This window comes from Schistocerca nitens, chromosome 10, assembly GCF_023898315.1.
Source record: "Schistocerca nitens isolate TAMUIC-IGC-003100 chromosome 10, iqSchNite1.1, whole genome shotgun sequence".
NCBI lineage: Eukaryota > Metazoa > Arthropoda > Insecta > Orthoptera > Acrididae > Schistocerca > Schistocerca nitens.
In genome coordinates, this window is record NC_064623.1 from 220,710,319 (window position 1) to 220,726,343 (window position 16,025).

At 38.8% G+C, this 16,025-nt stretch overlaps 1 non-coding gene across 1 annotated transcript; it reads right to left on the reverse strand.

Annotated features, from left to right (window-relative positions):
• Nucleotides 1–15: 15 nt before the first annotated feature.
• Nucleotides 16–87, reverse strand: Trnam-cau (transfer RNA methionine (anticodon CAU)). Its single transcript has one exon. It is a non-coding gene; the product is annotated as a tRNA-Met (tRNA).
• Between the last annotated feature and the right edge of the window lie 15,938 nt (nt 88–16,025).

Genomic DNA, 16,025 nt, shown 5'->3' on the forward strand with positions numbered 1-16,025 from the left:
TGGAAGTAAAAATATTAGCAGAGCGTGGTTTCGATCCACGGACCTCTGGGTTATGGGCCCAGCACGCTTCCACTGCGCCACTCTGCTCCACGTTGTGATCAGCCTTCTCCATTGATTATACATAAACCAGTTCCCCTCACATAGGACGGCGTCAACACCCATGCTTCGGTTTGTAGGTGTGCTTACGGACGCCTAACAAAGATCTGTAGCCCTGCCTGCCTCTTCATATTGCTACTGCTGTCAAACGAGGGCGACATAGTGAGCAGATGCCCATAGACAGAGGCTTGACTTACAGTGCACACCTAGATATACGTAGTAAATAGACATAGCGTATTGTGTTAAACAAGAGATGATCCCATTGCAAAACCATCAGCCATTAGGTATGTACTGTTGCGTAAAGGCCTCCCTAAACGGCCATACTCTTACGGTCTTCGAACCTCACGCGTACATCTAAACTCAGTGTGAAGGAACGATCCAGAGGATTAGATTACCATACTGTAAATTCCAGAACGAAAGGAGCTGAAGTACGTGGGTATTCTGAGGAAATCATGAGGCCTCCATTTTGTATTGGGACAATAATACTGTCTGTTTTCTGTCTACTTTTGTCGGCAAGCTGCCAAAATTTAAAGTCAGAAATTTTAAGAGAAAGGAGGGAAAACGCGGAATGGTAGCTGGTTCTGCCGCTGTTTGTGTTTACAACCCACATATGGGAAATGTAGATTTATTGGTAACACTGGCAGATGTCATATAGAGATTAGATACAAACAGTGGTATTTACGGTACGTTTGTTTTTGCATCCTATTGGATGTAACTATAAAAAATTTGTGGATTCTCTACAGAAGGGTACTCACTGGAAATCGAACAGCACGCATCCCAGTGAACCAAAAAAAGTTTGCAACTGAATTGTCTGAAATTCTTTCCCAGCTTGGTCCTGGAATAAGGAAGTGCGGCAGGCCAGCTATCACAGATGCACAAGAGACCGACACAGTTGTGTATAAGGGGTCATCGTTACCTCCAAAGGACTACGGCGAGATCCCTTTAATCACCGGTCAGTGTGGAGTGAGAAGAGCGGAACGTGCAGACTGCGTAATTCCAAAGGCTTACCTGTGTCATGTGTGAGAATTGCGAAGGAGACTTATGTTTAAATACAGGCAAAAGTTGCTTTCTTGCGTTCCATACTATCTAAAGACTCATGCCAGACGTCTATTGTCGATAGTACCATTAACGCTATCATAATTCTGTTCATTTCAAGCTTAAAACTATATTTTTATACTTAACAAAAGTGTATTAATAGCGTAAATTGCATACAGTAAGTGCGAAGTGTAAAGCAAAATACAATTTTCCAGAATAAAAAATGTATCTTTTTCAACATTATTCCTGACAACCTTGAACAAATTAAAGTAAAAAAGTTATGTGGTGTCCGACAAATAAAAAAATGTGCGGAATTAAGAGTTAAATACATCAGCTACATGTTAGAAAATGTAATATTCTGTTAAAAAATTATAACCCATTGCTGTAACTGTCTGGAAAATACATGAACGAAGTATGTTCGTAAGTGCACAGAAAAAGTAACGTTTCTACGTGTACCTTTCTAAATAAATATTCCTTTCACTTGCTAATTTAAACGTTACAGAGAAGGACATCCTGTATAATGGGCGGAAAGTTCTTACTAGTTCTCAACTGCAGCTAGCGTGTGGTCTCTAAGTTTAATGACAGAGAAATGGCGAGGAATCATTAACTAATCTATTTAATAGAAAGTCCATCATTAATCACAAGTAAGAGTTTCCTGTTATTATTGATAAATGAGTTAGTTCTTTATTAACAGCAGAAACAAGTTTTATATAAGCTCGACACGTTTGTATAAGTTTTATCATCTTTTGAGGAAATTACAATTTCTAACGGTATATGAAAAATCTGTGATTCGCGTTACAAGCATGAATTAAACAGTGTCATTTTCAATTTTGCTATTAACGTTTATTTTAACTTACCGACCAGAAGATAACATCTAGAACCAAAATGTTCCTTAGGTTACGCGGCCCTTATACAGGGTGAGTCAGGAGGAAATGTATGTGTGTTGACTCATAATAGCATTATTGATTCTGAACAAAAAACCTGATGTGGATATATGCCCTATTCCGAATGGTTTCCGAGATAGAACACATTTAATGTACATTTCTATTTATTTTCTGTATTATTCATTGCCATTGTTTGAGACGAACATTTTGATACAGGACTCTTGTGGTCCATAAAGTAGGAAAACTACCTCAAAATGGCCTATAAAAAGTAGCTAAGCTACAGCGCACGAGCGTCGCGCGATATTTTCAACATTCTCGCAATCTCTCCTCGCAAACTCTTAGCCCTGGACAAAAAATAAATAGGACCTTTTTTGTAGCAAATTTAATTTAGTTTAATTGTATACTGAGGCACGTTTTCTTTGAAGTGTACGGTTTTCGAGTTATTAAAGAAAAACGTACAAAAGCGATATTAAACGTGTTCTATCTCGGAAACCACTCGCAATACGGCATATGTCCACATGAAGTTTTTTGTTCAGAATCATTTAATACTATCGCGTCTCAAAGCATGTACCTTTCCTCCTGACTGACCGTGTATATCCTCACGCAGTTTCTAGACGGTTCATGGCTTATGGTTTCTAAGGGAATCTAGTCAGACACATGGTACACTCAAAGAAAGTGATCGAAATTAACTAAACAAACACTGTTTTTGGCCTTGTTTCACAGTTTTATTATTTTACGACCTAGGTTGCTGGTTATAAGCCCATTTCGAAGTACATTACTGATTCCAAAGATGATAATGCACAGATAAACATGATGACAAGGCAAAGAGAATCATCTCAACTTCTTACGGGTATTCTGCTTAATGAAGAATTGCGTCAATGACAGTTTTTTAATAATATACATACATTATTACACATTCAGCAATTAACCTACAACGACGGGACTAAAGTTATGAATCAGCCAAGAACTTTTTAACTGGACTGGGGCCCAAAGTTTTGATGAGATCGCAACCCCAGGGCAGAAGTAAAACTTTGGGCCCCAGTCCATTGTAGTTAAAAAGTTCTTGCCTGATGCATAACTAGTACCGTCGTTGTAGGTTAATTGCTGAATGTGTAATAATGTATGTAATCCGTTAAAAAATTGTCGTTGACGTAATTGTATATTAAGGTATGGATCGATACCATAAGAAGTTGAGATGATTGTCTTTGGCTTGTCATCATGCTTATCTCCGCATTATCATCTTTGGGACTCAGTAATGTACTTGGAAATGAGCTTATAACCCGGAACCTAGATCGTACAATAATAAAATTGTGAAACAAGGCCAAAAACAGTGTTTTTTTAGTTGATTTACAATGTTTCACCAAGAGCCCACAGTTGATTCAATTAAACCCGATAGGTTTGCAGTACTCCTAATGTACAGGTAGCGCGGCTACGATTGTAACTGGCCAACGCTAACAGGACAGCTACGTCGTGTACGCTCAGTCTACGATAGCCTATGGTAGTTTTACAACTCTAAAAACTACACTTCAGTAACTGTTTATTGCAGTTTTGTATTGTTTGGAAAGAAATCGAAATTGTAGTCTGATGATGTTACAGATGCAAGGTAATTCACAAATACGGTAAATGGTCGTATAAGATACGTTGCGGATACGGATGCTACACTGAAACGTGTGCAGCAGCAGGGCGCGGTCCGGCGGGCTTTGTCGCCGGTAACAAAGGACCTGGGATGCTGGTCGGGGCCGGACACTGTGGGAGAGGGAGGGGCGCAAGGCCGGGCGGGGCCGCGCGGCGGGCTGCGGCTGCCGCCGTGACGTCATTTCCGTCGGAAGCGGAAGCTGGCTGCCGGCTTCCGCCCGGAACGAAGCAGCGCCGTCGAGCGGACAGCTGACGGTGCGCCGCGCTGCGCCAGAGAGAGCAGCCATTTCTGTTAGCGAGGGAGACCGAGGCGGCGCTCCATATCCATGACTTTTTCTATAAAATAAAAAAAAAACGAATTACTAAACCCGACTTTTGACGTTAACTGTACACCCTTAATATTCCACTATGTATCTTCTACTAGACGAATACCAATCAGTTTTCTGTAAACATCGAAGCACAACATCCGCATTCATTAAGGTGACAGATGGCCTGAAACGTGCCATGGACAGACAAGAACCGACTATCATTTGCTTCTTAGATTTCAGCAAAGCATTTGATACTGTCGACTTCGACATCTTACTAGCTAAACTTGTTGTTGTTGTTGTGGTCTTCAGTCCTGAGACTGGTTTGATGCAGCTCTCCATGCTACTCTATCCTGTGCAAGCTTCTTCATCTCCCAGTACCTACTGCAACCTACATCCTTCTGAATCTGCTTAGTGTATTCATCTCTTGGTCTCCCTCTACGATTTTTACCCTCCACGCTGCCCTCCAATGCTAAATTTGTGATCCCTTGATGCCTCAAAACATGTCCTACCAACCGATCCCTTCTTCTAGTCACGTTGTGCCACAAACTTCTCTTCTCCCCAATCCTATTCAATACCTCCTCATTAGTTACGTGATCTACCCACCTTATCTTCAGCATTCTTCTGTAGCACCACATTTCGAAAGCTTCTATTCTCTTCTTGTCCAAACTGGTTATCGTCCATGTTTCACTTCCATACATGGCTACACTCCATACAAATACTTTCAGAAACGACTTCCTGACACTTAAATCTATACTCGATGTTAACAAATTTCTCTTCTTCAGAAACGATTTCCTTGCCATTGCCAGTCTACATTTTATATCCTCTCTACTTCGACCATCATCAGTTATTTTACTCCCTAAATAGCAAAACTCCTTTACTACTTTAAGTGTCTCATTTCCTAATCTAATGCCCTCAGCATCACCCGATTTAATTTGACTACATTCCATTATCCTCGTTTTGCTTTTGTTGATGTTCATCTTATATCCTCCTTTCAAGACACTGTCCATTCCGTTCAACTGCTCTTCCAAGTCCTTTGCTGTCTCTGACAGAATTACAATGTCATCGGCGAACCTCAAAGTTTTTACTTCTTCTCCATGAATTTTAATACTTACTCCGAATTTTTCTTTTGTTTCCTTTACTGCTTGCTCAATATACAGATTGAATAACATCGGGGAGAGGCTACAACCCTGTCTCACTCCTTTCCCAACCACTGCTTCCCTTTCATGTCCCTCGACTCTTATAACTGCCATCTGGTTTCTGTACAAATTGTAAATAGCCTTTTGCTCCCTGCATTTTACCCCTGCCACCTTCAGAATTTGAAAGAGAGTATTCCAATTAACGCTGTCAAAAGCTTTCTCTAAGTCTACAAATGCTAGAAACGTAGGTTTGCCTATTCTTAATCTTTCTTCTAAGATAAGTCGCAAGGTTAGTATTGCCTCACGTGTTCCAATATTTCTACGGAATCCAAAGTGATCTTCCCCCATGTCCGCTTCTACCAGTTTTTCCATTCGTCTGTAAAGAATTCGCGTTAGTATTTTGCAGCTGTGACTTATTAAACTGATAGTTCGGTAATTTTCACATCTGTCAACACCTGCTTTCTTTGGTATTGGAATTATTATATTCTTCTTGAAGTCTGTGGGTATTTCGCCTGTCTCATACATCTTGCTCACCAGATGGTAGAGTTTTGTCATGACTGGCTCTCCCAAGGCCATCAGTAGTTCTAATGGAATGTTGTCTACTCCCGGGGCCTTGTTTCGACTCAGGTCTTTCAGTGCTCTGTCAAACTCTTCACACAGTATCTTATCTCCCATTTCATCTTCATCTACATCCTCTTCCATTTAGATAATACTGTCCTCAAGTACATCGCCCTTGTATAAACCCTCTATATACTCCTTCCACCTTTCTGCCTTCCCTTCTTTGCTTAGAACTGGGTTGCCATCTGAGCTCTTGATATTCATACAAGTGGTTCTCTTCTCTCCAAAGGTATCTTTAATTTTCCTGTAGGCAGTATCTATCTTACCCCTAGTGAGACAAGCCTCTACATCCTTACATTTGTCCTCTAGCCATCCCTGCTTAGCCATTTTGCACTTTCTGTCGATCTCATTTTTGAGACGTTTGTATTCCCTTTTGCCTGCTTCATTTACTGCATTTTTATATTTTCTCCTTTCATCAATTAAATTCAATATTTCTTCTGTTATCCAAGGATTTCTATTAGCCCTCATCTTTTTACCTACTTGATCCTCTGCTGCCTTCACTAGCTAAACTTAGCGGTCTAAATTTCTCACCAAGTGCAGTGCAGACTAAATTTCTCACCAAGTGCAGTGCAATGGTTTCGCTCATACATGACGTCTCGTCAGCAATGCGTCCTGTCTGGGAATATAAAATCACAATGGCGGCAGGTAGTGTCAGGCGTTCCCCAAGGCTCAGTACTAGGTCCCATACTCTTCTCTCTGTATGTCAGTGATGTGTCATCGGTTCTCACCTATTGCAAATATCATATGTATGCTGATGACCTTCAGTTGTATCTAAGTGCGAAACCAAGCAATATTAAGAAAAAAATGGTTCAAATGGCTCTGAGCACTATGGGACTTAACATCTGTGGTCATCAGTCCCCTAGAACTTAGAACTACTTAAACCTAACTAACCTAAGGACATCAGACACATCCATGCCCGAGGCAGGATTCGAACTGAAACGCCCCTTAGAAAAATTATACAAGACTGTGCTTAAACTGACACACAATATTTTTACCGCAACGCAATCTGACTTTCAAAAATCCCTAAAAAAGAATGGCCCTGACTAACATTAACCTATACCTTTCACAAATCACTTACCTCACCAAAAATCTTCGTTACTCGAACTACTGCAATACAGCGAGGGCCACTACTGCCAGCTAAATAAAAGATTAAAACTACTGAAGGCACTAACTACTGATAGGCATAGTTAGCAAATGAAAGATTTTGATAGAGAACAAACAATGTATTTACCTTACTAGTGTTCAAAAGTCATAATATATACAGCACATTTCATGACATCCAGTCTTACAAATTTCAAAACTCAGCCATTTCTCTCCCCACATCCACCACTGTTGGCTGCTCACCTCCAACTGCACAACGCTACGCGCTGTTAACATCCAGCTACCCAACACTACAATGGCAGACAACAATGCAAACTAGCCACAGACTGCACACAGCACAACCAGTGATATTCATACAGAGCGCTACGTGGTGTTACCAATAAAAAGAACCTAAACAGCCTCCTTACATAGGCCCCATGCTCCCCACAAAAAATTTTACAAATTCTTTGGGCAGTGGCCAATACAGATTTGAAAAAATTATTCATAGTTACAATAACAAAGATATCAAATGCACACACTTATTGATGCAATGTTGGTCAAAAGCTAAAATTTTCTCACAGTCTATAAAGACAGTCCTGATCGAACATCACAGTAAAATTGCAGTGTTTTTCTCAAAGTCTGAGCAGTAAAAGAAAATGCACATGGATTTCCATGCAGTCTTGAAGAAATAGTGTTGTCCTTCCAACGGAAAAACAGTGCTGACTCTCGACATCAGACAGGTAATGGGCCACAACAGAGCAAACCCACCACAGAGTCAGTCGAAGTTTTGAAGAATACTGGTAGGTAGGTCATCACAGAGCAGACCCAGAATAGTCTTGATAGAGAGTATGGTATTGGTGGGCCACCAGAGGTGCAGACCCACGGCAGTCCTTGTAGAAATAATAGTATTGGTGAGTCATCAAAGGTGTAGACCCACTGTAGTCCTTATAGAAATAATGGTATTGGTGGGTCATCAAAGGTGCATACCCACTGCAGTCCTTGTAGGAATAATGGTATTGGTGGGTCATCAAAGGTGCAGACCCACTGTAGTCCTTGTAGAGACGCCCAGGAGCCATCTGTTGCGACTGTGCAGGTGCACAATCACCATTGAAGAGTCTTGCGCATAATATAGCAAGTCCATAGCCACCACTTGTGCACTCACAAAGTCTTTGGAATTGTCCTTAGAACCAGCAATGCTGTTATCCAGTACATTGCTGAATTATTAACACACGTGCAGACACTAACAGTCCCTACTTCTCACATATTGTCCATATACTATGACCAACAGAAACGTGTGCAGTGAAATGGAACTTAGAAGTTAATAATATGATGAACTGGTGTCAATTACAATTTTATAACATAAGAATACAATTACAAAGGTACAAAACAATACAGATAACATTTGTAGTACAGGCTTTACAAAAGAATCGAAATAACATATACATCAGTGTTACAGGAATTATGAGTACATACATAAAAGATCAGAATAACTTTCGAAACATCAACTTCACACATGAGCATTAAAACAGAACAGAATAAATAATGTCTAAGCATATTTACAAAGAAAATAACATATTATCAGAAAATTCTACAACATAATTATTATTATCTAAACACATTAAGACAGGAAAAACACAAATTCACATAGTGTAATAACACAAAAATACAGGACAGGGTTTGTTTCCAGTGTAACATTTGGTACTGCAGTCCACCCCAAAACTTCATCCCATGTATCTTTCCTCTTATTTCAACATTTGTTTCCACCAAAACAAATTCTATTCAAGCATGCTTTCTGTATTTATATGTTCACACATTTCTTACCTCATTATTTATTTTCCGTTATCTTACCTCATCATTTATTTCCAAGAAAATCCTAACTAAACCTCTTGTCCCTAAACCCTACTTTTTTGGTTCATATCCTCTTTCAAAATACTTTTTTGGCCAAACCATTTTCTTATAGCTTCTCAATGCATTTCTTCCAATTCATCACAACTTGTTCTCTTATATGGCCTACCCCATCTTAAGCTAACTTAAATCTACTGAGCTCAGATGCTAAACTAAGGGTCGAGGCAATGCAGCAGCACAAAACAATTAACAAAAACAGCAATGACAAAAAAATTCAAACTGGCAAAGCAAGCAGCACTAAAATAAATTAGCAGAGCAATTACAATATTACAACTAATATAAGGCAATGTGCAGCAAACAATAAAAGTAAATCAGTAGTAAAACTGGCTTAACAGAGTAATACAAAGTCAAATTCAGTAACACTATGCCTGGCAAACAGGAGCAGCAAATGAAATAACTTATACCTAAACATGACAAAGCTCAAGCAGAAAAAAATATTACAGTAAAAATGGCCATATCTAATATCTATGTCACATCTTAACACTAGAGTGATGCATCACAAAAACTTACTCTGCAAGAAAGTTACCAAGTCATTAAAAAAATATTTATGCAATTCCTGTGAAGGGAAATGTCTATTTGCGCCCTCTTTTCTAAGAAAGTATATCATAAACGTATTCTTTACTGGGTCTGTAGACAGAAAATAGTGATATTAGCACATCTATTAAATTTTATAATAACCAATGCTGCAGTGCAGCTAGAAACTAGATATTAAAGAAAATGAGCAAATATGTACAAAGGAAGGCATGAAACATCATTCATTAGCCATATGGCATTTCATAAGGTAGTAAAAAAAATCTCTCAACTAGAAAGATAGCAGTCATAGTCAGATGTATAGACATAAAAATATTTCTCGTCATTTCATTAGGCATTTCAGTAAATATCATAAATTAAGAGCTCCACAGTGTTATCATATGTTTCCAAGTTTGAGCGTGTCGTATTTGTGATGCTTTCTACAAAGGAATGTCAATAGCGAGGATAATGGCCCCTTTTTTTTCCACCTGTGCCTCTGAAAGGCACACACTAATGGCTCTTTTCCAGCCAACTGTCGCGCATAAGGGTGCCCACGACGCATTACGTGAAGGTGGTCAATTAACATTCTTACCGAAATATTTACGACACCAGTTTGCACTACAGTGACGGTCTCATATAAAAAATTTCACAGGTCTAGAATTTGCGTTACAAATCTGTAGAAACAAAATCCTGTAAATATAACAGTGTCCAAAAAACTTTTTTCGGCATTGTGGTACATTCACGCATTTACACACATTTCATAACTCTTAAAGTACGATTCTTAGTTTCCAACATCCTTTTTCACAAGTCAGAGTCCCTAACCACTACTCATTATTCCTTACCTTATTACACATATAGATATATTCGTCAACACTTCTTCAATATTTCATCTTAATAAATATGTAGCATAATCAAATTCCTCATACAACATCAGCTTATTGATCATAAACATACCTCAACAGCATAATACACATCGTCGTCGTAAAAATATCATAACATCTCAGTCAGATCTCAAAAACGTCGTAGCTTTCTGCAATAATGTCAAAACCTAAAAAAAATTCTCTGCTCATTTCAGTAGTGTCATCTACCTCAAACGTACTTTAAAATCATGTTCCCTTACCAAATACATCATTCAAAGCTCTCATAGTATCACAATGGTTCCAAAAAAATATGAACAGTTCACAAAGTACAGACAAAATACAATTTCATAAGTTTGAAGTTACCCAGCTGTGTAATTCCGTAAACATGTGTCACTGATGTAGTAAAAAAATGTTTATCTCTCAGTTAAATGATCAGATAGCTGTGTAATTTGTGTGTTAGAGAAATATGGTACCTATGTGTAAAGCTGTATAAGCAAATACCATATTAGCTAGGGTTCCTTGTGCTTGCCAAACACATGGTACACAAAGTAAACGTGTACCCCCCTGAGGATTAATGAATAATACCCTCAGGTGTTACAGATTACAGCAATGGAATGGAATGTATCACAGAAAACCTTTGTATCATTGTACTTCAAATATCTTTAAAAGTAAATGTTTTAAGTACAAAATTAATCAGTCAAATACGTGTATTCTAGCGCTAAACTGTGCGTCTTGTTGTAAGATAATCTCTGTGGAAGTGTCGTAGTTATCGTCCTCCGAAAGCTAAGTTCCGCAAAACTTAATGTACTTACCTCATGATAAACAAAAGTGAAATGCTTTGCGTATAGATATCTTAGTTATTACGCTTATTGCCGTGATGAAGAAAGTACTGTGCTGTAACGTATTGTTGTGCTACGGAAAAGGCTGTCTCATTGTAGCTATACCACAAAAGTTACTACTAAAACATGTTTTACTTTCCAGAATAATTCAGAAAAACTGTGCAGATATGAAACAGAAACACCGCAAAAGCAACATTGTAAATTGTCATTCATTAGTAGCGTCGTGAAACAATCGTGTAGCTGTCACATAAACTAACCATTGTGTCATCTGGTATCTGACAGAAAGTACTTTAAATCCAGAATGTATTTTCAAGTAAACCAAAATGTTGCATTAAGATCTCATTAGCAGTACCAGTATATGTTCTAAGTATGTAAGCCTTATAGTCGTTACGTAATCGTGCAACTAACAAGCAAGAATGTACACACACTGTAACACTGTGACGTCTGTTCACTATAACAATGCACTTGTAATTACTGTCTAAATATGTTCCCTAGGTTCTAGACTGGATAGTTAACTTTGAAACATAGTTACATGTTAACAGTTTACTACAAATACACCTTGTCGAGAGTGCCCTGCCCTGTTTGAATCTCGCCGGTTCTGATGAAATTCACATCTGTCGTTATGATAATATCGTCTGTCGTCATGTCGGTAATTTCTGTAATTTCTTTCTTGTCGGTTAAGTGGAGGAGAATTTCTCCCTCAATTATCACTGCACGGTGGACCGTTGCGTCTGAAGTTATTCTGTCTCCCGTGATAATAATAGTTCTGGTTGCCATATTGTCTGTTTCTAAGATTGTCTCTGTTACATTCATTACTACGGAAATGCGATCTTTTTCTGTAACTCTTACTACTCTGCCAACGGTTGTCATACGGGTGATGTCTGTTTTGGTCACGATTTGCGTTGTGAGAATAGCCTTGTCGTGTCCAGTTATTGTTTCTTTCATCGCGGAATTACGACGGATGTGACCTGCATTTGTTGTGTTCCTGTTTTCGCGTTCCGCGATTGTCAGTGTCAATTTCTAATTCTTGTAAGAGTCCCTGAAAAGCTTCCATGTCGTCTTTGCAACGTCCTGCCAAAATAATATGTCGTAAATGTTCAGGTAATTTGATTAAGCAAATGCGGATGAGTTCTGAGGGGCTGTATGGGTTGACAGGTACTGATTCTTGTGCAACATGTCTTCAAAATATTTCACAAGACTGGAAAATTCAGATTGTTCGAAGCGTTTCATCATTATGATGCTATGTTTTACTCGGTCTTGTGTAGCTTGAGACCAATACGCTGAGAGGAAGGCATGATAAAATTCTCCTTTACTGTGACAATTGTGAATGACCGATCACATTCTTACAGCTGGTTCATTCTCTAAATAGCCACACATAAATTCTAATCTGTGCTCTAATGACCAGTTGGGAGAAAACAATGAGAGAATTGATGGAGCCACGCTTGTGGATGAATGTCATTGCCAGAATTCTTAAATGTTTTAAATTTACGTGTAGTAATGAACAGCTTATAGTCAAAATCATCATGTCGGCGAGTCGCATATCGGTCATTGTTACGTCTTTTCGGCGATTCCATTTCAAAATTCGGTGCACCTTGCCAATTTCTTTCGTAATTTCCGAAATGTCCTGTGTTATTATTTTGTGGTTGTTCCGTATTTCTATGTCCCTCTTCCCGTACTGGAGCGCGAGTGTCCTCTGAAATATGTAATTCTTGTATTACTTGTGCCAACTGATCTTGTTCTTCCCGGATTTCTCTTTTGTACTGTGTATTGATTTGATTTTGATTTTGTTTGAATTTTCTAATTTGTTCATACTCTTCAGTGTCCGTGAAGGCTACATGTCTTGTGTCATTCAGATCATCATCTACCTTTGTAGATAAGTTAGTGAACTGATCTGAAAGTTCGGCTACTTTATCCGATAGTGAAATTATTTCCTCTGTGTGTTTTTCTGAACCAAGTTTCAGAGTGTCCATTTGTGTTGAAATCGTATCTACTGTGTCCTTTAAGTTTTCCTGAGTTTTTGCGAGTTGCTTAACCGAATTGGTAGATGCAACTGAGTCAATTTTAGCTTGCAAGGTGTCGTGATTTTCATGAACAATAGTTTGCAGTTCTTTTATGGCTGCTTCGTGATTCTGTAATGCATTTTCATGACGCGAAAAAATATGTTGGAAATGCTCACAAATTTGTGTTTTTACGTCATTACAGACTTTTTGACATTTCGATTCAATGTTATGTAACTCAGTAGTTAAATATTCATGTGTTTGTTCAAGTGTGGTGTCTAACTTCCGAAGATTTAGTTCCATTGTGTCTAACTGTTGCTGTGTTTGTCTGGTGTTGTTCCATTGTGCCTAACATTTGAAGATTTTGTTCCATTGTGTCTAACTTTTGAAGCTTTTGCGGTGTTTGTCTCTGATTTTGTTCCACTGTGTCTAACTTTTGAAGATTTTGTCCCATTTGTTTCTGATTTTGTTCAAGCATTGTGTCTAACTTTTGTAGCCTTTGTCCCATTTGTTGCATTAACTGTAATAACAGTGCACTGGTGTCTGAAACATGTTCCTCAGTGCTATTCGGCAGTGGATTCGAACCGGCAATATTCGCATTTTGAAAAGCAGAAAATGTGTCTTGATTTATTTGAGAAAACGGCGAGGACGCAAAACCTGAATCTACAGTATTTGCAAGATTGTGTCCTGTCATTTCGGAATCCTGAGGCGAGACGTTGCCGACCGATCGAACGATAATGCTTCCCTGTTCACTAATTGTTTCATTGCCTACACCATTATTTGCAGCCCGCTCCATTTCCCTATGCACAATTACCAAATTACTACTTTGAACGTTAGTTAATTCATTACATGGTGGCGCTAACACACTGCTTTCCTCTTCACTGTCATTTCTCAGTTTACTTTGGAGCCTAGTATTACGTTTTTCACACGCCCTTATTGTCACAAGATTTCACATGACAACACAGAAAAACACAATTTGAAGGGCAAAAATAAGAGAACACATTAACATAGCACTGAAAATAATATCTAGTTAATTGCAAGCGCAGCTGTGAAATACTTGGTGCAAATCTACATGCATGCCACAACAACAATGAAAGACTGCAACTACAAAGGAGATTCTCTCTACAATTATGCGCTAGCAATAAACAATAGCTACACTAATTACACAAAATAGAAGAAAAAATCAGAAGATTCCAGTGAGGTATCCTGGCAGGGTCGCCACATGAAACTTCCCCTTAGAAAAATTATACAAGACTGTGCTTAAACTGACACACAATATTTTTAGCGCAACGCAATCTGACTTTCAAAAATCCCTAAAAAAGAATGGCCCTGACTAACATTAACCTATACCTTTCACAAATCACTTACCTCACCAAAAATCTTCGTTACTCGAACTACTGCAATACAGCGAGCGCCACTACTGCCAGCTAAATAAAAGATTCAAACTACTGAAGACACTAACTACTGATAGGCATAGTTAGCAAATGAAAGATTTTGATAGAGAACAAACAATGTATTTACCTTACTAGTGTTCAAAAGTCATAATATATATAGCAGTTCATGACATCCAGTCTTACAAATTTCAAAACTCCGTCATTTCTCTCCCCACATCCACCACTGCTGGCGGCTCACCTCCAACTGCGCAACGCTACGTGCTGTTAACATCCAGCTGCCCAACACTACAATGGCAGACAACAATGCAAACTAGCCACAGACTGCACACAGCACAGCCAGTGATTTTCATACAGAGCGCTACGTGGCGTTACCAATAAAAAAACCTAAACAGCCTGCCTACAGAACCTGCGACCGTAACAGTCACGCGGTTCCGGACTGAGCGCCTAGAACCGCTAGACCACCGCTGCCGGCAATCTTAAGAAAGCTATTGAAAATTTCAATACTGATCTTGATGCACTATCTAAATGAGCACAGGACATAGGACTAAAACTAAACCCGTCTAAAACCCAAGCGGTACTTGTTGGTCATTCTAAGCCCATTAGCCCAAAACATCGGGAATCCGTAGCACCTCTTATCCTAAATGGAACAAATATTAACTTCTCTCCCTCAGCAGAGAGTTCAGGGGGTAATAATAGATGAAAATCTAAATTGGACAGAGCATGTAATTGCAGTGTGCAAAAAAAAACATCAGCATCCCTTCATATCCTACAAAAATATAAAATACTCTTCCCTTTCGATCTGAAAAAGAAATTAGTACAAACGCTTATATTCCCAATCATTGATTACAGAGATATTATCCTACAAGGTCTCTCTCGGGAAAATTCGCGACGTCTGGAACTGGTCATGAATGCCTGCGTCCGATATAGCTGTGACGTTCGACTTTTTGATCACATTTCACGAGCATATGCAAAATTGTCCTGGCTGTGTGCAGACAAACGCAGAGATTTCCATACACTCTGTCTCATCTACTGCCTTATAAATGTACACTGTCCCTCATATCGTTCCTCGTCCTTAACGCCTATGTCGGTACAACATGACACAAACACACGTTCCCATCATAATAAAATCCTCTCTGTTCCACTGCATCGCTCAGTCACCATCTCCAAGTCCTTTACAGTAGTGGGAACCCGACTCTGGAATAACCTCCCTAGTTATGTTAGAGAACTTAAAAACAAGTCCGGCTTCAAAAAACAGTTAATGACGTATCTACTTAAGCAACAGTAATGCCTTCCTCTGTACATGAATGCACTTCACCTCATTACTTCCCTCTTTCCCCCTCCTTAAATCTCCCTTCCCCAAACCTCGCTATACTAGTAGACATCTACTTCACACACCAAGATGTTAATGTACATCCGCACAAATCTTCATTACTATTGCCAATTTTTCTCATGTTTATCATTATTATATAATTTTTTTTACTGTTGCAATTATTGCTTTTATCATAATTTGTATGTATAGCACCTGTTGTAAATATACTGCCAGCACTTACTTTATTAGGTCTTAGTCACTACTCTTTATTCATATTGTCACTAGAGTAATCTAATTTTCTTATTTAAACTATTGTCATGATGTAACTCTGATGTGTGAAATGCTGCATGTGTGGAACACTGGTCCGATGTAAGAGAGGGCCTGATGGCCCTAATCTGATCAGGTTAAATAAATAAATA